The following is a 24,102-nucleotide window of genomic DNA, read 5'->3' as shown; positions in this document are numbered from 1 at the left end:
CCGCGCGCCGGGCGGGGGGCGGGCGCCCGGGCCGCCCTGCGGGGCGCCCCTGCTCCGCCCCGGGCTGGCGCGCTCGGACGCGCCGCCCAGGGCTACCGGGGCTCTCCTGCGGAGCTCTGGGCGGCCCTCAGCCCCCTGGCGCACGCACGCAGGCCTTCGTCCCCTAACCATTTATTGGGTACCTACTGTGTGCCGAGCCCTCAGTGATTTTCTGCCTAGGAATGTCAAACACGGCATTCAACAAATCTTTGAAATGAGGAAGAGTCTTGCCCAGCTGAGGTCCTGCTGACTTCAAGTCCAGTGTTCATCTCGTTCCACTAGTAAGCTTCCCGGCTTAAACTTTATTACCAAAATTTATTGTTCTTTCCATATACCCCGCCCCACCCCCAAATCTGTGCTCTTGCTTTCCTCTTCCACCTTATCTGACACGGGCCTACCTGCAGTCTCATGAGCACCTTTCTGTCCACCAAACTCTCAGAACTTGGGCAGCCTCCAGACATTTGCACATGCCGTCCCACCTCCCCTCTGTGTGCGTGGGACTTCCTTACCCAGTTTTTCACGTGGCTGGCACCTTCTCATCGTATCTATGTTCTCCCTCTCTGAGAGGCCTTGCCTGATCACCTTACTAAATTAACACCTTGTTCCTGGACACCCTCCATGTCCTCATTTTATTTCACGTTTATCACTATCCATTAATTAATTCAACAAATAATTATTGATCACCTACTTAGGTTCTTCATGCATGGTGTTGAACAAATGGGCAAAAATCCTGTCCCCTGGCGGAGTTTGGGGAAAGAGAGGCAGGCAACAGACAATAAACATGCAAATAAGCCATGTGGTATATTAGAAGGTTATAAGTCCTATAAGGGAAAGAGAACAGGGTAAGGAAAGGAAGGTATAGGGAGTGCAGTTTTCAATCAGGTGGTCTGATCAGCCCGTGAGAGGTGACATTGAGAAGGTGACCGCCAGCCCCGCAGAGGGAACAGCCAGTGCAAAGACACTAAAGAGCAGCACAAGGAAGACAGTAGTACAAGATGAGGTCGGCAACTGACTTTTCCTCTCATTTGCTTACTTATTGTGTATTCACCTAGGGAATTTCAGCTCTGGAGCTGTATGGCCCTGTCTTCTCTGCCGTGTCCCAGCTCCGGTAGAGCAGCACGTGGCTCACGGTAAGTGCTCAGAAACGACTTGTTGAATGAATATGTGAATGGAGGGATGGACTGATGTCTGGAACCGTCCGGACCAGACTAAGGTCGGCCCAGGGCTAGTCAGTGGCCGCCGGCAGCGCCTGGTACCTCATTTTGGTCCTTGTCCCCGAGTTGCATGTCCCTGGGTAGCGCCACTGCAGCGGGCGCCGCCTGAGCGTCGCGTCGGGGGGGAATTCCGACCGAGTCAAGGAGCATCAGGAACCGGACCCGCCCCACGCCCCGCCCCGCCCTTTGGTCGCTAGCAAAACCTGGAACCGCGGCGCCAGCCCAGCCCCACTGAGGCGCTTGGGTAGCTCACTGGGTATGCTCCGAGCTGGGCTGAGCGCCAGTGCCCCAGAGGAGTCTCCCGGTGGGGTCCGCAACGCGCCAGCGGAGCCCTGCCTGACGCTCAGCCCTACTTTGTTCTCGAAGCTTTCTTGAGGGTCTGGGGCATTTTTTTTTTTTTTTTTTTTCCAAAGCTCAAAGGGAAAGCTGGGAATTTAGAATCGGCCAAAGGCGTTCTCAGGCCTCTCCGCTGTGTGATCTGGGTCAAGCATCTTACTCTCTCTGTGCTTCCAGTAACACAAATATCCGTCAGTCTGATCTGGGCAGAATTTGGGGATTGAATGAAACAAAAAACGTGAACACGTTTAATCCACTTTAAAGATCCATTTCGTGAGGGCCCGCCTCAGCTATCTGCCATCTGCATACCAGTTTGCCAAGTGCTAACATAAGGAAACGGAGGTTAAGGGGCATGTGGATTCTTGGAGTTGTCTCAATTTGCCTTTTATGAGAAACTAGGCTGAAACTACCTTTTCTTTCCCCACATTCAACAGTCACTAGTTTAAACAGTGTTCTTAAATTCGAGCTAAAATTCATCTATACACCTAAGGAAAAAAGACCTAAATCTTTTCAAAATCATGCCTTTCAATCACCATAACAGAAATAGAAACAAAAGAATATTCCCCAAACCGGAAGCAAATGAATGTCCACAAATAGTGGAATGATCAATTAGGTTATGGTGTGTTTTTTGAAATAATAACTAGTTTATACTAAGCTAGACCAAATTGCAACTGGGGAAACCATAGCACAGTACAATGTTAAGTGGAAAAAAAGCTGAAAACACAAATATATTGCATAAAGAATATGTCTACACAGTCACCCAGACTAGAAGGAAATATGGAAAAATGTCAATGGTTTAATTTTGGGGGTTGTGGATTGGTATCTCTTTGTAAATTTATCTATTATTGTCACAATGTTGTGTTTGCAATACTAAACATTAGAGGACCAAATTAAAAATTCGCAAAGTTTTGTGTAAGTCTAATAATAATAATAATAATAACAACTGTTATCAAGTGTGCTTTATATATTTTAAATATACTCTGTCTTTAATCCTTACAGTAACTTTGCAGAATGGGTGTATCTAGCTCAGTTTTACAGAAGAGGAAACAACCTAGGAGCCAGTTGCAACTAGTAAGAGACAGGGTCAGGACTGAACACAGTTGGTCTGACCTCAAAGCCAGGGTGTTAGGTTTTATAATACTGCTTCTCTGTGTAGTAGCTTACCATGTATTGGTCGTAAAAGAAGCTATATATCATTTCATCTTGTGCCTTTTTTTGCCTTATTTTCTCTACCGTTTGATGTGTTTGTAGGCTACAGATTGCCTTTAAATGTTCTGGTCTCCTGTTACTATTTTATTTTTTAAAATGTTTGTTTTTGAAAGAGAGAGGGGCACCTGGGTGGCTCAGTCGGTTGAGCGTCTGACTTCGGCTCAGGTCATGATCTCACGGTTCATGAGTTCGAGCCCTGTGTCAGGCTCTGAGCTGTCAGCACAGAGCCTGGAGCTTGCTTTGGATTCTGTGTCTCCTTCTCTCTCTGTCCCTCCCCCACTGGCACTCTGTCTCTCTGTCTCTCTCTCTCTCAAAAATAAATAAACATTGAACAAAATTAAAAAAAAAAAAGAGAGAGTCCATGCAAGTACACGTGAGTGGAGGAGGGGCAGAGAAAGAGGGAGATAGAGAATCCCAAGCAAGCTTCATGCTGTTACCACAGAGCCCAACACAGGGCTTGAACTCACAGAACTATGAGATCATGACCTGAGCCAAAATCAAGAGTCTGACACTTGACTATCTGAGCTACTCAGGCACCCTACTATTTTATTGTTGGATCAAATTGTTAAAGTCCATCCTTTTCAGCCGTTGCACCTGGAGTGACATGATGTTATTATCAGCAGTGACAGTTGATCTTATATCATAAGGTCCCAAACTGTATAGAAAGGAAGCTTTTGGATGGAGACATAATCCTCTTAGTCTATGTGGTTGAACCTAGCCAAATCAAGAGCAAATAGAGGACTCATTGGGAGTAGGGCTATCCCAAATCTCAACAAGGCCAGTCCAGACAGGACCCACATAGATTATTCTTCCTGGGTAATCATTTTGGAGTCAGAGTCACAACATAATGGAACCACATGGTCCACAGACTCTTAGAACTTTGCTGTGATGAAAAGATACAGAGCCGATAGTGCTGATGATGTTTGCCAAGCGAAGGCCAGGGCCCTAAGAGCAGACCTCCTACCGCTGATAAGCAAAAAAAAAAATAAAATAAAAAAAAAAATCTTTTAGTAATGCCCTGGCCCAGAAGTCACTAAACAAGAAACACGAGAAGCCAAAAAAGGTCATTTCCTTGGACAGGAAGGTATGCCACAAACCCAATATGTATCACTGGTAATGGACCAGATTGGTACAAGAGGAATATGAGATTTGCAACTGGACACAATTATTAGCATATTCCCAGAAGCTGCCATTTGGACAGAAAATCTGGTGCCAAACAGTGCACATAGGCAATTGGCTGGGGGCATTTATAGGAAGAGTTTCCTGGAAGAATCACTGAGGATTGTCATTCATTTCAAGACTCAGGAAGTCTGGGCACCACGTGGACTGTTTCAATGATTTACAGAGCAGGACTCCCAGCTGAGATGCTAATGCTCATCAATTATTTGTGCTGTTAATGCAAGCTTATGAAGGACCTAAGCATCAGCAAATACATGGGCAAGCGGTGCTGTTATAATGACAAATGAAAAGAATACGATGTAAAATTATATGCGTAGTATGGTTTCCACTGTGCAGAGAGGGAGACACAGAATTACTAAGTTAAACCATACAAAACTGCCATTTCATAGGTCAATAATGGTTGAATGTTGGCAACTTTCTGTATTTCAGCTTAATGCATACACACAGAAAAAAACTAGAAAGAACTGAGCCCGAATATGAAGGGCGACTCTGTCTAAGCATTGCTTTTGCAGGCAGAGAAACAAGATACAGAAGATATCTTTTGTAAATCAGGAGAATCTCGTCTTTGGGCATCTATTTCTTTGTTATGTCTTTATAGTTTCCTAAAACTTATTTTATCTTTCATTATCAGGAAAAATGAAACAAACTTTAAAAGTTGACAAGCCAAACAAAATGATGTAAAGAGAGGGAAACAGCTACTCTGGAATTGAATAAAAATGTGAAAGGTTTCTTTCGCAGAGGGTGAAGCCCACCCTGCCCTCTCCAGCAGTGGCAGATGATGACAGAATGTCTGTTCCTGGCCCAAGAGGGAGGGAGAAGAAAAAGTGATCAGTGGTCAAGTTAGGAGCCTTAGAGATGTGGTAGTCTGACTTGGGACCCAGCTCATCCCCTCAGCCTGTGTTCTTGGGACTTCTGGACTTCACAGATCTCACTTTGAGAAACACAAATTGTTAGCCTAAAGTTTTATCCATTGAAAAATGCCTTTTCCTTGCAAATTATCACTGCCAAAGGAGCTTTGTCTGTTAAACGGATGAACAAACTTAGCATGGGTACAAGAGCAGTGCTGTGGATTCGTTCATTCATTCATCACATATTTATTAAGCACTTTCTGTATGCCAGGCACTGCTCTAAGTGCTGGGAAGACATAAATGAACAAAAGAAACAATAATCTCTGCTCTCCTGGGCATGCCTTCTACCAGGGCAAGCCAGACAATGAGCAGCAAGCATGATAAACAAGTGAATTATATTGTATGTTAAGAGACCAGGGGTAAGGCTGATAGGGAGGGTGCTAGAGAGGGAGGTGGGGAGTTGCAATTTTAAATAGGATTGAGAAATTTAGACACTTAAGCAATTTAGTCTCTGAAGAAGATGAGGGAGTGACTCATGTAGATATCTGGGGGAAGAATCTGGGTAGAGGGAACAGCCAGTACAAAGACCCTTAAGGAAGCATATCCAGAATCAGAAGGCTGGTGAGGAAAGGGCCAAAGCTGCAGATCTGATGCCAAAGAGTTACCAGGGGCAAGAACTTGAGGGCCCTCCCCTGTGAGCTGCAGGAAGAACTCGGTCTCTCTGTGTGAGCTAGACAGAAGCCAAGCCAATGTCATGGTTGCCAAATGTGCTTCTCAACACAGTCAGATGTTGAATGCTGTCCCTGTAGATGGTTACTAGATGATGGTAAACATAGATTTGAATAAGGGAACTGAAATCACGTAGCAGGCCTCTGTTGTAAGGGAGTCAGCCGTATGATCCAGAGTATGCATGTATTTTTAATATTATCACATAAGTGCGAAGATAACATAGACAATTATTCAGATGGTTCTCAGACCTTCAAAAACACTTGAGTGAACCCTTAGGAATACACAGACCTGAATTAGAAAACACCGTAGATATGCCAGAGGACCAGAAGGACTATAATAGGCCCACAGACCACCACATGGATTTGCTGCTACACAAGAAATGGAAAAGTAAGTCTAGGGACTTTGAGATCCTGCTCCGGAAACTTAGCAGAAGGAGGTGGCTTCAGAAACAAAGAGAAATGATGAGAAATGCAAGCAATGAGAGTTGGTATCCTGAACTGTCGCTGCTGGTACTTAAGCAATGGACAGTGTCTTCTTACAAACCAGGGAGAATGGGTTTTGTCAAGTCTCTCAGCCACACCTTCAAGGTTCATGTGTCCAACAACAATAGGAGACAGAGAAAAATACCCAGGCCATGTAGACTAGTCATACAGAGGTCATGGCTTTGAAAAATCAGCAATGATAACAGAAACACTCAAGGATTACCCTAAGAGAAGATTCTAGGGAGAAGAGTCAGGGTAAATACTGAAAGCAGCATTTAAAAAATTTTGATCCAGGAACAATATATCAAGATCATCTTGAGAAAAGGAGTCTTCATGTAAAAGCAGACTTCAGGTCTCTGCTCAGACCTTCTGATTCTGCTTGTGGACCCCCAAGAACCTGCATTTTATAATTAACCGTAAGAGTCTTCTGTACACTGAAGTTTTATAACTTCTGTCCTGCAGCCTCCGAAGTATGTACACTAAGAACCCCGTGTGAGTGATAAACTAAGAGGATGGAAAATTTTACCAAGAGATAATCATGGTCTTGTAAGTATCGCGGATGCTTGGATGGATAGGACAAAGGACCAGAGCGTCAGCTTCTTAAACATTTAAAGGGGTAGAAGAGGAGGGGACAGGGAGGTAGAGAGAGGGCATCCCCTGTAGGCAAATGGGGACCCCCTAGTAGAGAGCTATCAGGCTTTCTACTTTCTGCTCTTGACCTTGGATCTCAGACTCCATCCACCTGACTGTGCTCTCCTGAGGCCAGGAGGAAGCTAACAGTGTGACTGGAGAGGAGGTGTTAGTGGTGGCAGTCACAGTGGTGGTGATGTTTGCCAAGAGGGGTGGACGTTAAAATAAACACATTGGAGTGTGTAGAGCACACACAAAACTGAAACTGAGAAGGTCATTACCTCCTGAAGAGGAATTGGGCAAGTGGGGGCAGGGGAGGTATGCGTGCTTACCTTTTGCCATAAACCCTTTTGTACCTTCTGAATCATGTACCAGGTGATGGATATAACCTATTTATTAAAAAAAAATTTTTTTTTAATTTTAAGTTCATTTATTTTTGAGACAGAGAGAGACAGAGCATGAACGAGGGAGGGTCAGAGAGAGAGGGAGACACAGAATCGGAAGCAGGCTCCAGGCTCTGAGCCATCAGCCCAGAGCCCGACGCGGGGCTTGAACTCACGGACCGCGAGATCGTGACCTGAGCCAAAGTCGGACGCTCAACCGACTGAGCCACCCAGGCGCCCCAGGATATAACCTATTTAAAATCCACTTTTTTCCTCTGGAAAAAAAATAATGACGTATGCATAATATTTAAAAAAATTATTTTGTTTTACATTTTGGCTTCCCCTAAATTTTACTAACCAAGTACAAAGCCCAGGTTACTTGACAAGTAGAGGCTGTAACTATGACCAGGGCACAACACAGTATAGCTTGCTCAAAGGAAAAAGCCATAGGTCAAGGGCTGTTACTCCTGCTGGAAATGCATGTGGCTAAGGAATTAAATAGAAAAAGAGCTTTGGATGAGGATAAAGGAGTAAGAAAAATCACTTCAGTGATCTCGAGATCAAGAATGATGCTTTCCTGACATAGCTGGTCAGAAAATGGCTGGGGAAGTCAGATGGAAAAGTTCAGCTACCCAGGCCTTGACTGGAAGTCGCAACTATGAACAGATGATCGTCTGAGATCTGTTCTAGCTTGGCTGACCATCCTATCCCAAGACGCTGGAAACCTGATCTGGGCCCAAAAGGAAACTGTGCCTCCAATCCCTGGTGACATTTCAAGAACAGGGGGCACTGTTCAGCCTGCCCAGTGCTCTGGTGACCTTCTAGTATTGCATGGATGACATACCACAGGATTTCCTCAACTGCGTCCTGGCGTCCTGCTAGGATATTGCTCTCATTTTTTCCACGGTACACACAGTCACTGCGTTGAAGTCCAAACAGACTATCCAGTGACGCCTCTATAAACATGAGTCACATGTGAAGTTTAAGGAATCCCTGTTTGGGCAGGGACATCAGAGTTCCTACGGCATGCCATCTTCACATACAGGGTACAGGTAGATGAGAGTCATATGATTTTCTGCCAAGATGCCTGACTTCACGCAGTAGCCACTGAGGCCTCTACCCAGATACTGCTCTCCTTCATCCCAAACCCCCTGTTCCAGTGTGAAGTTCTCCAGCTATCCTATCAGAAAACATTGCCCTCTGTCCATTTCTTTGTCTTCTTGGGCTTCTTTCATTTTGGTCTTGGATGCCACCACCTTGCCCAGCCTCGGTCACCCCAGCCTAACCACCAACACCAATTTCTTTCTTGCTTCCCCTTGAGGAATGAAGGCGACCCATGTCAACCTCCTAAAACAAATCATTTGACCATCACTGACTACTCAGATCCTCCCCATCCTTTAAGGTCCATCTCATAAGCTATGTCTTCCTAGATTACCCCAACTGGTTATGAGCAGTCTGATCCCTGTACCCCTGGGTATTTGGTCTGTTTTTTATGCTTCTCATCTCATGCTGACTCCCATTCAGTTGTTAATGTACATGCCCCTTTTGGAAGGCTCTCGAAAAATCCCAAGTGGGGTTTTTGAGGGAAAGAGAGAGCTCAAGCCAGGGATGGGCAGAGAAAGAGAGAGACAAAGAATCCAAAGCAGGCTCCAGGCTCTGAGCTGTCAGCACAGAGCCTGACATGGGGCTCAAACACATGAATAGCGAGATCATGACCTGAGCTGAAGTCGGACACTTAACCGACTGAGCCACCCAGGCGCCCCAATTATTTCTGAGCAGGGTATGCAAGAGGCTGTGAGCTTCTTCTGAAAAATTGCCCACTTTTCTGCAGTTAGCAAGAAGTTATGTTGTATCTAAAGTCCTTCTTGAGTTCTTTCTGGAATTCTGCTTGCAAGCTTAATAATTAATTGACCAATAGACAGAAAAGAGCTACAGATACCTAGGAAGTATAAGGAGATATAGGATATAAGTTAAGGGAGAAATATGAGCAGTGGTGTCCTAAATAAGATATAATTAATCTATGATTAGATATAACTATGCACTTTCAATTTCTGTGTGAAACAATTAAAGGAATTAGGACATTGCCCCTGCCTCTCCACACTTGGGAGTCACCTCGTTGTGCTGGCAGAAGGTCTACAGGTCTAGGACACACCCCTTTGTTGTCTACCTGTATTGCTGGGTGAGCTAATTCCAAACCAGCTCTGGGGCCCGTGACCTTCATCTTTAGGCAGTAGGACCAGGATCAATAGGGTGGATAAAATCCATCACAGAAATTACCAGGGAATAGACGGCCGCTAAAACCTTGGTGTCTGTGGTTTCAATTTCATTGCAGTCTAGAATTGTGTATAGTCTTAATCATGGGAAGCTTCCCTAATTTTGTCAGTACCCATGACAATATTTTATTTGTATACTATAGGGTCAATGCATTGAGGGGAGTCTTCATTTCTCTCTCAATCTTATACTATCAGAGTAACCAGTTTTCTTCGATTGCATAGGCAGACTCAGAAGCCCCTCCTTCTGCATTTAGATATCACTAGATTTATGCTTAACACATTATATACAATTGAGCAAGCCAGCTGCCCCAAGTGTGAACTCACATCATTTCTTTTTATGCTGGGAGCCTAGATAGAATCTGGCACCTAATAAGAGTGTGATGAGTGAGAAAATTACTTGATATTAGATTGCCTTATTGATATGTTTGAGTCAGGCCAAGTCCCTTGACTTACTAAGGCCAGCATATTATTTTCCATTACACTTGGATCATTGGCCTAAAAAATGTACACAATACTAATACATATTTCAAACGCCAATTCACATGAGAGAACAATTTCCCAACAGTGCTATTTAGTTTTTTCTCAAGTTCCCTGGGTTGAGGTCAGTCTTTGTAGTTAATGTTGGGTTCCTGACCCAAACACAGCCTGTGCCAGTATGAAAAAAAAAATCAACTTTCCATGGTTTGAATACAGAGGTGACCGTGGGAACGTGTACAGCTCTGTCTCTGGTTCTGGTGAAGTCATTCAAAAGCCAATGCAGCCTGGCTATCCTGTGCACCCGCACGGAAATGAGGATAGACAAGGTCCAGCAAGAGGAAACGCACCCATTCTGCAAAGCCAGCCTTGGCATGTAGAGTGGAGGAAAGGATCCATCCCATTCATGAGGAAAGAGAGCTCTCTTGCTATTTATTAAGAAACACTGGAGTAGGGGTGCCTGGGTGGGGTGGTTCAGTCAGTTGAGTGTCTGACTTCGGCTCAGGTCATCATCTCGTGGCTCATGGGTTCCAGCCCTGTGTCAGGCTCTCTGCTGTCAGCTCTCCTCAGATCCTGTCTCCCTTTCTCTCTGCCCCTCCCCTGCACTTTCGGCTCTCTCTCTCTCTCAAAAATATTAAATAAACATTAAAAAAAGAAACACCGAAGTAATCTTGACAACTGTGCTGTATAAGGAAAAAATATGGACCCAATAGATTCAAAGGAAAAATCCAAATACAGATAAAGATGTATGAGCAGAAATGGATTATTTTAGCACTGTTGATAATTGCTGAAAATATGAAAAGAGGGAATGAATATATAACCATATGTCCCACTGATTATCATATAAATCTTAAAATTATTTTACAAAGAGTTTGTAATGACCTGGGCAAATGCTAGTGGTATAGTTTAGATAAGGACAAAAACTATATTCATAGCATCACTTTGTAAAGAAAAACACATTTATGGGGTGCCTAGGTGGCTTGGTTAGTTGAGTATCCGACTTTGGCTCAGGTCATGATCTCACAGTTCGTGAGTTTGAGCCCTGTTTCGGGCTCTGTGGTGACAGCTTAGAGCCTGGAGCCTGCTTTGGATTCTGGACTCCCTCTCTCTCTGCCCCTCCCCCACTCATGCTCTGTCTCTCTGTCTCTCTCTCTCAAAAATAAATAAAACATTAAAAAATTAGAAAAACACATTTATGAACATAAAAAATCCTGAAGTACAGTAGGATGTGAAGAGTATTTCTAGATAATGATATGACTGGTGTCTTAGTTTATTCAGGCTGCTATAACAAAATACCATAGACTGGGTGGCCTATAAACAACAAACATTTATTTCTTACTGTTCTGGAGGCTGGGAATTCCAAGATCAAGGCGTTGGTAGGTTGAATGTCAGGTGAGGATGTGCTTCCAAGGTTTATAGACAGCTCTCTTCTCACTGTGTTCTCACATGGAATGGGGTGAGGGAACTCTCTGGGGTCTCTTTTATAAGGGCACTGATCCCATTCATGAGGGCTCCACACTCATAAGCTAATCACGTCCCAAAGGCCCCACCTCCAAATACCATCCCATTGGGGATTAGGTTTCAACATACACATTTTGGGGGGACGCATCCAGTTAATGGCAACTGGTGATTTCATGTTTTTTTAATATTCTACAATGTACGTATAGCACTTCAAAAATAAGAAGGAAATATTTTTAAAAACCTGTGTAACCAATAGCAAACACAAAACTTTTGCTCCCGGAGAATTGTATGGGAGGATATTTTTATATCAGAATGACTGTAGCACTGACCACAGGAATCTCATGACTCTTCTGTGGGAGGTTTAACTATGGTAACTACGATACCCATGGTCTCCTCATCTCCTTTACACCAGCCCTGCTGGCAGTCCTTCTGAGTCCTAGAATCCCCATTAGTTGGGAAGCCCATGAGCCATGGAAGTGTTTAGCAAGATCAATTGGATTTCCTCATGTAGGAATTTAAACTGGAGAACACAGTGGAAAAAGTGTGAAAACACACACAGAGAGCCCAAGATCAAGGGACAGTCAGAGTAACTGTGGTTGAATGTTACACTAATGATGTGACTTCCTGGGGTCCACACCCCTGTGTAGTCCCCTCCCACACTGAGGCTCAGCCAAAGTGACTTGATTTGGCCAACAGGACATCAGTGGACATGACACAATGGATATTTAATAGGCACTCGCACATGAGGACTGGCCCTCTTGGAACCCTGAGACTGCCATGCTGTCAAGAAGCCCGCGATGAAGGTCTCCATGGAGAGAGGCATAGCCATGCCAGGTTTTTCTCAGCTGAACCCAGAGAAGACCAGTAAAAGAACTACTCAGCCAACACACTGAATCATGAGATATAAAAAAAAAAAAAAATCGTCAGGGCACCTGGGTGGCTCAGTCGGTTAAGCGTCCGACTTCGGCTCAGGTCATGATCTCGCAGTTCGTGAGTTAGAGCCCCGCGTGGGGCTCTGTGCTGACAGCTCAGAGCCTGCTTTAGATTCTGTGTTTCCCTCTCCCACTCATACTCTGTCTCTCTCTCTCTCTCTCTCAAAAATAAATAAAACATTAAAAAAAATTGCCATTTTCAGCCACTGCCTTGCAAGTGGTTTGTGACCAGCAAGGGGTAACTGGGACAGCCACAGCAGGGAGTCCTGTTACTGAGGCCTCCACCTTGCATCTTTCCATTCCAAGCTCCTTTTTTTCCTGGCTTGCCTGGACCCAGTGGAGTGTCTGTTCTGGGGTTCTTTGAGATTACCATCTTCTATATTTATCTTTATAGTCTTTTAGCAAGCCTGTGTTATTTTAAGGCAGGCGTTATTGTCAAACCCCAGCATTCAATGAGCTGAGCCAAAATGTGAGTATCTTTAAGGAGAGGGATACTGTGGGTCTTGTTTACCATTACCCACCCCCCCCCCAGAATGGTGTCTAGCACATAGCAAGACTTTAAAAGATATTTGTAAGTAAATGAACAAGCAGATCTTGAGGGCTTGTTTAAAATGCAGATTCTAGGGGCGCCTGGGTGGCGCAGTCGGTTAAGCGTCCGACTTCAGCCAGGTCACGATCTCACGGTCCGTGAGTTCGAGCCCCGCGTCAGGCTCTGGGCTGATGGCTCAGAGCCTGGAGCCTGTTTCCGATTCTGTGTCTCCCTCTCTCTCTGCCCCTCCCCCGTTCATGCTCTGTCTCTCTCTGTCCCAAAAATAAATAAACGTTGAAAAAAAAAATTAAAAAAAAAATAAAATGCAGATTCTAGGGGCGCCTGGGTGGCTCAGTCGGTTAAGTGTCCGACTTCGGCTCAGGTCAAGATCTCGCGGTCCGTGAGTTCGAGCCCCGCGTCGGGCTCTGTGCTGCCAGCTCAGAGCCTGGAGCCTGTTTCAGATTCTGTGTCTCCCTCTCTCTGACCCTCCCCCGTTCATGCTCTGTCTCTCTCTGTCTCAAAAATAAGTAAACGTTAAAAAAAAAAATTTTAAATGTAGATTCTAGGCCCCCCCCCCCCCCCCCCCACCTCTAGAGACTCTGATTTGGTGGGTCTGGGTTGGGTCCAGGAAACTACATTGTTATTAAGCCATGTGAGTGAAGCCAAGGCAGGCGGCCTATGGACACATTTTCACCTTTCGGGCCTCAAGTTATTCTTGCAACTGAAAGAAGCCAATTTATCAATTTTCCAACTGTCTCTGCGTCAGAATCACCTGGGTTGCTTATTCATCATGTTAGCTCCTAGCCTTCCCTCCTGACCTACCAAATCTGAAAATCACTGAAAGTGGAAACTTATAATGTGTATTATCAAGAAACTCCTGGGAGAATCTGATGCACCTGGTCTGCAAGTTTAAGGGCATTTGCAACTGCTGACCTAGCAAACACAATTCTCTGAAAGTCATTTGGCCATCAAACATACTTTTCTCATTCCCAAGAACAGAGAACACACCCCTCCTCTGTTAGACAGTCTCACACTAATCTTTAAGGCTTAAAAAAAAAAAAAAGGTTTTCATGATTACTGTGAGAGGTATTTCTTAGGAACTCTTTCTAAGTTTAAATGCCTCATCTGTCAGTCAGACTTTGGTAACACCCGCCTCTCATGTGCTGTGAGGACTACAATGAGGAAAGGTGCATGACAACACTTTGAAACTGAACACACGAGGCACATGATTTGTAAGCCTTGGATCATAAACATGTCATGCCAAGGATTAAAGTATTTTTATCTGTTTTTAGACAAACAATCATTCATTATGAGTTACCTTGCTCTTCTAAGGACGGGATCCCGATGTAAAATGTTTCAGGGACAGGAAACCGTGGCTACATTTCTGATTCCTTCACACGGTGTTTAAAGCTGTGTAATCTGAGCCCTGCATCACCTTGGTCTCTCCTGACCCCTCTCCTCCACACCCTCCTGCCCCGTGCGTGCCAGCCCTTCCAAATGCTGCATGCTGGCTCACCTCTGTCACAAACCCCGCTCCAACTGGGCACTGTCTCTGGAATGTTCTTTATTATTGTCCATCCCCATCCATCGGGACCTTTCCTGAACCTTTGGTGTCTGTTACTATCTTCCACCCTTTAGGCAGAATTGACCAGCTTCTATCTGGAATCCCCACTGAACATTTGTCCAAGATCCTGTATCACTTGGTTACACTTCACCTTCTTCCTCCACCTTGAAGGCAGGAACTTTTCCTTATTCGTCCCTGTGTTTCTGGCCCTGAGTACAGTGCCTGGTACAGAGAAGGGACTGATAAATATTTGTTGATAGCATGAAAGTCAGGGGCTGTCTTTGGTGGGGCCTTAACTTCTAGGGAAAGAGAAAAGTGCTCCCACCTGGCAGTGGCCCCTTGTTTCTCTCTGACTCTGATTTCCTGCTGCTGTCCCTCTTCCCTCCATGAAGCAACTTACGAAAACCAGACAACTTGCGACAAGCTGCTTGCCTGATCTTTAGCTGGTGGGGGTATCCAGTAGGTTTAGAAGAGTTCGCCCAAGTGGGTATTATATCTACATGTAATATTTGATACAAATGAGAAATCAAGGTATTAATGAGAAATCTCTTGTGAAGGCCAGTTCTGAATTGTTGGTGCCTACTAGCTACCTCCAGCTGGATGTCCCAGAAGCACTTCAAACCCAAAGACTCCCAAACTAATGAATCAGCTGCAGCCCACATACTTGTTCCTTGTCCATTGACTGTCTGCCTAGTTGCCTGGTTGCCAAGCTCCAAGCCCCCCATCTCTCTTGCCATCTAAGAGAATGACCTGTTCTCTCTGTTCCAGCCCCACAGTATTTCTCACATCCTTCCCAAGCTCTGTTTTCTGCTTTAGGACCTCCTTATCTCTCACCAGTGCTCTTGCAAATAAGCTCCCAATTGGTCTCCCAGCTTCCTCTCACTTTTTTGTTGGAATATGGATAATAAGTTGACCTTGCTAAATATAGATTTGGTTTTTTTTAATTAAAAAAATCTCTATTTATTTTTTTAGAGAGAGAGAGAGAGAGAGAGAGAGAGAGAGATACAGAGTGTGAGCAGGGAAGGGGCAGAGAGAAAGGGAGACACAGAATCCAAAGCAGGCCCCAGGCTCTGAGCTGTCAGCACAGAGCCCAATGTGGGATTTGAACTCTGGACCACGAGATCATGACCTAAGCTGAAGTTGAATGCCTAACCGACTGAGCCACCCAGGTGACCCAATAAAGTGTAGATTTGAACAAATTCTTCCTCTGCTTGAATGTTTCTCCAGGGCCTACCTACTGAAAAAGTCTGCATGGTATTTGATGGTAACAAATCTATCTGATTGGATGGCATCTCCTGGGAAGTGAGAACATAAGAAGGAGGCACCAAGAGACATTCATTTGTTCACCAAATATTGATTAACACCAGCTAAATGCCCTGCTCTGTTCTAGGTTCTGGGGATAGAGTGAAGTCTTTTGATTTTATGGAGCTTATACGTGAAGAGACAAAAAAATGGAGTCACTTTAAGATGACCTCTGATCTGAAAAACAAGGACTGTGGTAGACTGTGTAGATTGCATTGGCTTCAATTCTTCCCTCCTCTCTGCATCCATGCTCTTTGCCATGTAACCTTGAAGTTCCTTACATTAGAAGTAGATGGACTTCTCCCTGCTGGACTTTGGGCTTGGCCATGTGACTTGCTTTAGCCAATGGGGTGTTAGCAGATGTTACGCAATTAGAGGCTTGAAATATGTTTGCGTGGTTAAGCTTGTCCTTCTTGTACTTCTGCTTCTGCCATAAAAAGGCTGCCTCGGGTGGACTGCTGGTCCCAGAAGAATGAGCAAAATGGGAAGTAGAACCAAACTGAAGGAAAGGTTGTTGTCTTAAGATGCTGGGTTTTAGAGGTAGTTTGTTATATAGCAGTATTGGAGCAACAGCTCATTGATTCTATCCTCCATGAGACCTTCTTGAAACCCCTGCTTTGGAAGTGCTATTCCCGAGGAACTGGCTGCTACTATATAGGCCCTCATACTTCCTTAGTTCTGTACAAGAAACCTTTCCATGTAAGAAATATTTTAACCTCGTCATTTACATCAGCACCTAAGAAACCCGAGTATGTCTTTTCCTTGCAACCTGAATGAGCCTAAGACATGATCTCCCCTCCTATCACAGGTCCTAGAGGGAAGAGATTACTCTTGTTTGCGAAACTGGCACAGAACCTGGTGTACTGACTGCATGCTGTACTCCACTACTTGTGGAACCAGATGAGACTCTGGCCAAAATTAGTGAATTTGATGAAGCAGTCTTCCCTAGATCCTCTCTTGGAAGATCTTTTTCTATGCAAGAGACTATTGTTAATTCACTTTATCTACCCCCACACCCTCCCAACCGCCCCCTCCCCCCCACTATTGGTGAAAGGAAGGTACTCTGTCAGGCACTGAGATATACAGGCAAATTAGGCATGGCTGATCTTATGTTTGTAGAGATTACAGATTAATAGAAGGGATAGGCTGTTCCAAGGTGGCGAGATAAAATCTATCTGGGAAATGAGGACAAGATACTGACGGAGTGGAGACTAATCCAGCTTGGCTGCTCAGAGAAGACTTCAAGGATAAGATGATACTTGAGTTTTGATTGGCAAGGAGGGATTGACTAGATAGAAAAGGGGGAGAATGTTCTGGGAAGAAGGTGAACAAGTGCATGAACTTAAAATCTATGATGAGTGTGTAAGGGTGTGTGGGGTGAAGAGGGCATGAGAAGTGGTGTGAAATGAGGTAGAAACTCAAGCTTGGCCAGCTGTGAAGAGGATTGTGTGCTACAGTGAGGAGTCTGGACTAGGTCCTGAAGACACCAGGAAGCACTGAAGATTTTAAGCAGGGGAGTGAAATGTTCAGATTTTGCATACTTAAAAGATCTTTCTGGCATTAATGGCTTGGGAAGGAGCAAGGACACTTGTTAGGTCATTGCAGTAATGGGGGGGGGGCAATTTAGATGACCTGAAGTGTTGCTAGAAACCTAGAGAAGTGAGGGAATAGGAGAGTTAGGAACTTTGAGTGGATAGACCAGGTGCCTGGTGTCTGGTCCCTGGTCCCTGGAGGGAGGACTGTTGAGACAGCTCCCAAGTTTCTGCTTAAACACAGGTTGGATGATGATATCACTCATGGAGATTGGTGGGGTGAGGGGGTCTAGGGAAGACTGCCTCGTTAAATTCACTTGGAAGGGGGAGAGGAGGATAGAAGATGAGTTCCCTTAGGGTCATGTGGATGTGGGTGGGTCTGGGGAGCCTCTAAGTGCATGTCTCATAGGCAGCTGAACACCCACACTCAGAAGAAATAAGCATTTGAGTGTCACACGTGTGTGATGGTGTTTGAAACCATGGGTTTGGTTTGTTATATTGCCTGCCCAGAACTGGTGCTTGCAGAGGCACTGAAGAGTCATCTGCACGTGGTAGAAATGACTTTTAAAGCCCTAGAAGAATCTCTACGTGGTATTTAAGAGGTTTTACTAGGATATTCACGTGGAGACCATCCTTTTTCACCTTTGTGCTACCAGAACTCTCCAGAGGGCCCACATGCTTAGTAATGTTGGACGAGTGGATGAGTGAAGTCCTCTGGTCCATTGGAAGTTGTAGATGGAGAACCAGCATTACCAGACCCATACCCCTGATTCTGTAGGTTCAAGTTGGGAATTAATGACATTCAGAATTCTCACAATTCCAGACCTTCCAGAGATTCTCAGGTGATTTCTACAATCACCTTGAGGAATTTTCTCATAAAACATCCTCAGGCCCCATGTAAAGATATTTTGATTTAGTAGGTCTGAGCTGGAGCCTGGGAATCTCCTTTCAAAACAAGCTCCTGAAGGGTCTCTGATGCGGATGCAATGTGGGCCACATTTGGGGAAAAGCCACTTGTGCTGGATATTCCCCATATCTCCATCCAGACCTGCTCTTTGTTTTTACTTACTCTAGTCTGTGCCCAATAAGGCTGCCTTCTGTAGCCCGCACCAGCCAGGCTCCTTTGGTCTCTGGCTTCCACTGGGTTCAGTCAATGGAAAGGAAGCAAGAGCAGGAGATGGGTGGGAGAAACGAGGGTGGGCACTGATTTACCAGGCCCCCTGCCCAGCCGTGGTTTGGCAGTGGCTACATCCACAGTTCCTGATGGGTAGCCCTCTCTGCTGGCTAAAGCTTTCCCCAAGTCCTGTATCAGCTCCTTTCCTTTACCCCTGCAGGCCTGGGGTAGTAACGGCCATCCATCACAGCTAGTCTCTGGGTGCTTTGCTATCTTTATTTCCCCTAACTCTATCCAGATGTCTAAATAATTTGTTTATTACATGCTCTCCAATTACCGCCTTGAGTGTGCCCTCTGCTTCCTGCCAAGACAGGAAAACAAAAACATTGACTGGAAAGGGTCAGGAATTCTGGGCCCAGTTCAGTTCAGTTTAATTCAATTCAGCAAACATTTACCGAGCGAGGTCCTCTGAGCCAGGCTCTGTGCCAGAAGCTGGGGATACAGAAAGTGACTTAGACACTGTACCAGCCTGCAGAGGGTTCACAGCCTAACGGGAGGCAGAGCCCCAGAATACAGGGTGATGGTGTGGTAGCTCAGGGTAACATTGGAAGTGCAGGGGAGACATCTATGCTAGGACGGGCAGGCAACAAAGGCTTCCCAGAAAAAGGGGACATGTAGAATTCGGGTGGGCAGGAAAAGAATGAGAGAGGACACTTCAGGCAGAGACAGAATCATGACATGAATGGCTGCCTGGAGGGAGCTTTGTGCCCACTCTGCTGGGAGGTGTGCAAGAGGGTTGCCTCAGAGGCTTGAGATGTGGGATGCTCCCCTTGGAACAGGTGCTAGTTAGGGTACCCCTGCCTCCAGGTGTTCTCTGTGGACTGGGGGCCTCCTATTCTTTCCCAACTGCCATGATTTGGGCTCCTCTCCTTTTTTTTTTTTAAAACAATTTAACGTTTTTTTAATTTTTATTTTTGAGACAGGGAGAGACAGAGCATGAACAGGGGAGGGTCAGAGAGAGGGAGACACAGAATCTGAAACAGGCTCCAGGCTCTGAGCTGTCAGCACAGAGCCTGACGGGGGGCTCGAACTCACAGACCACAAGATCATGACCTGAGTCGAAGTCAGCCGCTCAACTGACTGAGCCACCCAGGCGCCCCATGGGCTCCTCTCCTTCTTAAGCAGGTTACTTCACAGCCTACCCTCAGAGGGTTGTCTAGGAGAAAAGAGGGAGATTGCACGGAGTAAGGGGTGGGGGGGTCCATGAGGTTAAGTCAAAAGAAAAACTCTGGCTGTTATATACAACAGACCTCCCATTGGGACTCCTGATTCCACAAACTATCTCCATGGACTTTAAAGGAAGGTGAGTCTGGCAAACTCTTATTCAGCCTTCAAAAGCCAACCGAGATTTTACTTTCTGCAGGAAGACGTCCTGGAACTCCCTAACCAATGCTTCTTCTTTGTCTTCATCCTAGTCTTTGGTAATTTGCACGATCACCAGCCTGTCTAGCCCACTTGACTACTAGATCCTCAGGCCTGTGGCTTTGACCTATTTGTCTCTTTCTCTCCAGGACCCAGCACTGGGCCTAGAGCATAATAGAGCATGAGAAAATATTTGCTGAACAGAAGTAACAGGAATTCTTGCTGCATTAGCAGAAGCAGTAATGATAATGGTGATATTATCAGCCCTATTTGAGGAATGAAGAACCTGTGGCCCAGGGCAGTGAAGGGGCTTGCTCATCATGTTGGCACGGCCCATAAATGACAGGACAGAACTGGGACTTGAACCCGAATAAGCCTGTTGATTCCATGGGCTAGAGTATACATGGCCGGGCTCTTCACCTGCACAGGCACAGCGTGTGGTGGCTGACCAATGCTACTCAAGCAGCAGATTGAAAATAAGAGCCATGTTGATGGAGTGATTGCTCCTGACCAGGAATTGTCAGAACACCTCATTTCCGTCAACTCACTTAACCCTGACAACTCACTTAACCTGGCTTCTGGAGGTATGTGTGTGATCGTTTCCTGATTAGAAAGATTAGGATCCAGAGAGGCAGTTAAGCAATGCATCCAGCTCATACGGGGAAGAGGCAGAGCTTGCATTCAAACTCAGACTTATTCCAGAGCCTGTGCTCTGAACCACCGCACTTTCCCCAGGGAAAGCAACACCAACTGCAGATTTAGGAAGAAAGGGAAAGCACTTGTATATACTGTATTTGTAAGAGGTTTATAAACAGAATTATGCCTCTACATTACAGCAAAAAAAAAAAGGAAAAAGAAAAAGAATACTGTTTCTAGAAGCATCCTAAATTATACAAATTGAGAGTTTTAGAAAATTTAGAGCATTGCGGAGTAAATTGCGTGGGCCTGGTGGAATGTGCTTGTTCTGCTACTGAGCAGCTGTGTTATCCTGGGCACATCTCTTCCCCTCTCTGGGTTTCATCTATTTCCTCATCTGCCTTAAGCCTTCCTGAAAAGGCTTTCCTTTCAAATTGCCAAGTACTGGGCAGTTTGCATCAAGTGCAGTCTTTTTGCGCCCTCTCCTGTCCAATTGCAATACTGCTGGTGGTGTGGTTTGAAAGGAGAGGCAGCCCCAATCTAAACAAGGGGTGAGCATCCAAGGGCACTAAAAGTCCATAACAGGAAGCAAGGGCCAGTCCTGTTCCATCCCTTCAAAGACTTAGAAGTCCTGCCCACGCAATTTCAATTGTTTCCCGAAGCCTCCGTACCCACACACGGTGCCACCTGTATTATTACCTGCCTCACGTTGTGTGGTGGTTGTTTGTTGACATGTTGATCTTTTTTTTTTTTAATTTTTAAAATGTTTTATTTATTTTTGAGAGAGAAACAGAGCGCAAGCAGGGGAGGGGCAGAAAGAGAAGGAGACACAGAGTCTGAAGCAGGCTCCAGGCTCTGAGCTGTCAGCACAGAGCCTGATGCAGGGCTCATGAACAGTGAGATTGTGACCTGAGCAGAAGTTGGATGCCCAACCTACTGAGCCACCCAGGTGCCTGACATGTTGGTATTTTTAAGCACAATGCCTGGTGTTACTTGCTTTTATATTCTCTTCCTGCCCCTTTGGGAGAGCATGTGGCACAAAGGCCCTCAGCTCAGTCATACTGAAGGGAAGACAAATGGAGAGAAGAATGAATGAACTGACAAGAGGCAGCCCTCTGCAGAGAGGTTGAGCATGAGTGGGGGAAGTTCTGAGTTTGGAACCAGTGAACCCCAGGACTTTGCCACGCCTTCCTCTCTGCCTGGAACACAATCACCTCCCTTGATCCAGCTTCTTCTGGATCATACCTCTTTCCTTCCAGTAATGATTTCCTTTGGGAACTCTCCTCTGATTCTCACTGATCTGCGTGAGATCTGCTTTCTATTTGTTCCCACGGCATCCCGAGATTTTCCTACCAAAACACCTACCAAACCATTTCCAACTCTAATTTGCTTGTTTTCCCCACTGGACTTGTGCTCCCATGAAAGCAGGGACTGTGTCTATCTTGTTCATCCTTACATCACTAGTATTTAAAAACGTCCCTGTCTGTGCTCATCCTTGGAGCTTAAATATTGTGTTTTGAGTAAATACTATGTGAAAATAACATGAATGGGCTGAAGAAATCTACGAAAGAAATGAAAATCCTAGAAGGGACTCGGCAAGTGTCTAATCTCATCCTTCTATTGTACAGATGGGGAAATGGAGGCTCGGAGAGGTCCTACAGGCTGTCAGAGACAGAGCTGCAGTTAGAGGGTTCTGATGTGGATTGTCTGGGCTTTCTTTGCTGTCTGGTTTATCTAAGGAATAAAGGAGGCCAAGTTCTTAGGACCGGCAGTGTTAACATCACCTGGGATTTGTTGGGCTCTCAGGCCCTGCCCAAGATGCACTGAGTCAGAATCTTCACTGTAACAAGATCTCAGGTGTTTTGTAGACACGTGAAGTCTGAGAAGTGCCGATTTCAGTGAGCAAGGGGACAGCTAGCCTGGCCTAAACGTCATCCCAGTTTGTGCAGGAAAGCCAGCTTGTGAAATGGAAAAGAAAACCTATCCAGGGGCGCTTGGGTGGCTCATTCTATTAAGCGTTGGAATCTTGGTTTCTGCTCAGGTCATGATCTCGTGTTGCGTGGGTCCGAGCCCCCCATCGGGCTCCATGCTGTCAGTGTGGAGCCTGCTTGAGCTTCTCTCTCTCCCCTCTCTCTGCCCCTCCCCAGCACATGGGCATGTGCTCTCTCTCTCTCTCTCTCTCTCTCTTAAAATAAATTTTAAAATTAAAAAAAAAAAGACAACCTAGCCAAAATATTGTGGCATTCAGTGTATGCAGTAGATGAACGACCAAAGTGCACGTACCCTCACCTTCCAAAGTTCCAGACAGTTTGGAAGTCCAGGACTGGCCTGTTGGAGGACAATGGTTCAAGGTCAGGTGAGGTGACTAAAGGGAAACTCCCAGAAGTGCAGCTGACTAACAAGTCTCTGCTGCAGATTTCCAGCTTTTGTAGTTCTCGAATTAAAAAAAAAATTTCCAAATGCATGTTCATTTACACAAAGAATTCTAACCATGCTGCTTGAAGTGGTGGTGAAAGTCCTCACACCCTGCCAGAGACACTGTCGACTGGTGCAGCCTGTTTGGTAAACACTGCAACCATATGTAGCAACAACTCTAATATAGTTTATCCCTTTGGACCAAGTAATGCCATTCACAGGAAGTAATCCTGGGAGATAGTTCAACAGAAGTGAAAAGCTATACGCGTGAAGATTTTACTACAGCTGAAAGTGGAAAGTACGAAATGAAAAGGGGATAGTTGAGCAAATTATGATATGGTATCTTCCCCAAAACAATTTAAAATTCATTATAGTATAATTAATGTCCCACCTCATCGGCTTGGGGTACACTGCTAATTAAGAGCATGGTCTCTGGGTTTTCGGTTCTGACTCTACCCCTTCCTGTATGACCTTGGGCAAGTTTACGTAACTGCTCTATGCCTCAGTTTCCTCAACTGTAAAACGGGGATAATAACAATACTTTCTTCATAGGATTGTTGTGAGGAGTAAATGATTAAAGTTAATTAAAATGCCTGGAATAGTCTTCTCTGTAGATTTATATTATTAGTTTTAACAAATTAAATGGCTTGGTGCTCCCACCCCACCCACCTGACATAAGAATGCTTTTCTTCCCTTCTCAGGGCCTGCTCTCCTTTGATAAGTCCAAGACTCCCAGGGATGTTTCCTCCATCCTCCTTGGAGTCAGTCTGGTTTTCCAGCCTCAAGGAGAGAAAACAAGAGAATTTCCTCAAATGGCTTGTACATTCCATTCTTTATGGCTCTTGTTGATGTCTGATGCTGCCATTGAGACAAGTGATCCAGGGGCCCTCTTGAATTCTCCCTGTCCTAGAATTATGCTCAAGCATGGTAACTCAATCCTATATAGGCCTGGGATCCCAGCTCTTTATACACGTACACACACACACACACACACACACACACACACACAGCCACTGCCACAACTCATTCTCCATGGTGCCTGAGTCATTGTTGCTGAGGGTGAATGAGATCCCTTCCTTTATCTCCCAAGCCCTTGGTCTATTCACATTTATCTCCCTAGAATATCATTCCACTCAGTGGGTAACTTCAGTTGTTCCAATGGTAATAACAGCTACCATTAATTGAAAGCCAAGTGTTCTGCTATTGTATCTTCACAAACATCAATCCTCAGAATGAACCTATGAGGCAGGTACTGTTATTCTTACTTCCCAGCTGGAGTCTATGAGGTTCAAGTATGTTAAGGGGTTTGCTGGAGATCCACAGCTTGCAAGTAAAACAATCTTAGATTTTAACCCAGTTTTGTCTAACTCCAAAACCCACACACAGAACGGCTACCCTA

The 24,102-nt window shown here is 45.2% G+C and overlaps 2 protein-coding genes across 8 annotated transcripts in view; one reads left to right on the top strand and one right to left on the bottom strand.

Annotated features, from left to right (window-relative positions):
* PTPN3 (protein tyrosine phosphatase non-receptor type 3) overlaps positions 1-1,207 on the bottom strand; it is a 115,295-nt gene extending 114,088 nt beyond the window's left edge. Inside the window, exon 1 of the mRNA XM_047831472.1 lies at positions 1,088-1,207. The gene's annotated coding sequence lies outside the window, so the exon portion shown is untranslated. The remainder of the gene's footprint in view (positions 1-1,087) is intronic.
* PALM2AKAP2 (PALM2 and AKAP2 fusion) overlaps positions 76-24,102 on the top strand; it is a 567,675-nt gene continuing 543,648 nt past the window's right edge. For 5 of the 7 annotated variants that reach the window (XM_047831462.1, XM_047831465.1, XM_047831458.1 and 2 more), the window contains exons 1-3: positions 76-320; positions 1,092-1,169; positions 6,499-6,582. The gene's annotated coding sequence lies outside the window, so the exon portion shown is untranslated. The remainder of the gene's footprint in view (positions 321-1,091; positions 1,170-6,498; positions 6,583-24,102) is intronic. The other 2 variants (XM_047831464.1, XM_047831459.1) reach the window with 2 other exon arrangements.

Source organism: Prionailurus viverrinus, chromosome D4, assembly GCF_022837055.1.
Source record: "Prionailurus viverrinus isolate Anna chromosome D4, UM_Priviv_1.0, whole genome shotgun sequence".
NCBI lineage: Eukaryota > Metazoa > Chordata > Mammalia > Carnivora > Felidae > Prionailurus > Prionailurus viverrinus.
Note: the sequence above shows the minus strand (reverse complement) of the source record. Positions and strands in the feature narration are given on the sequence as shown.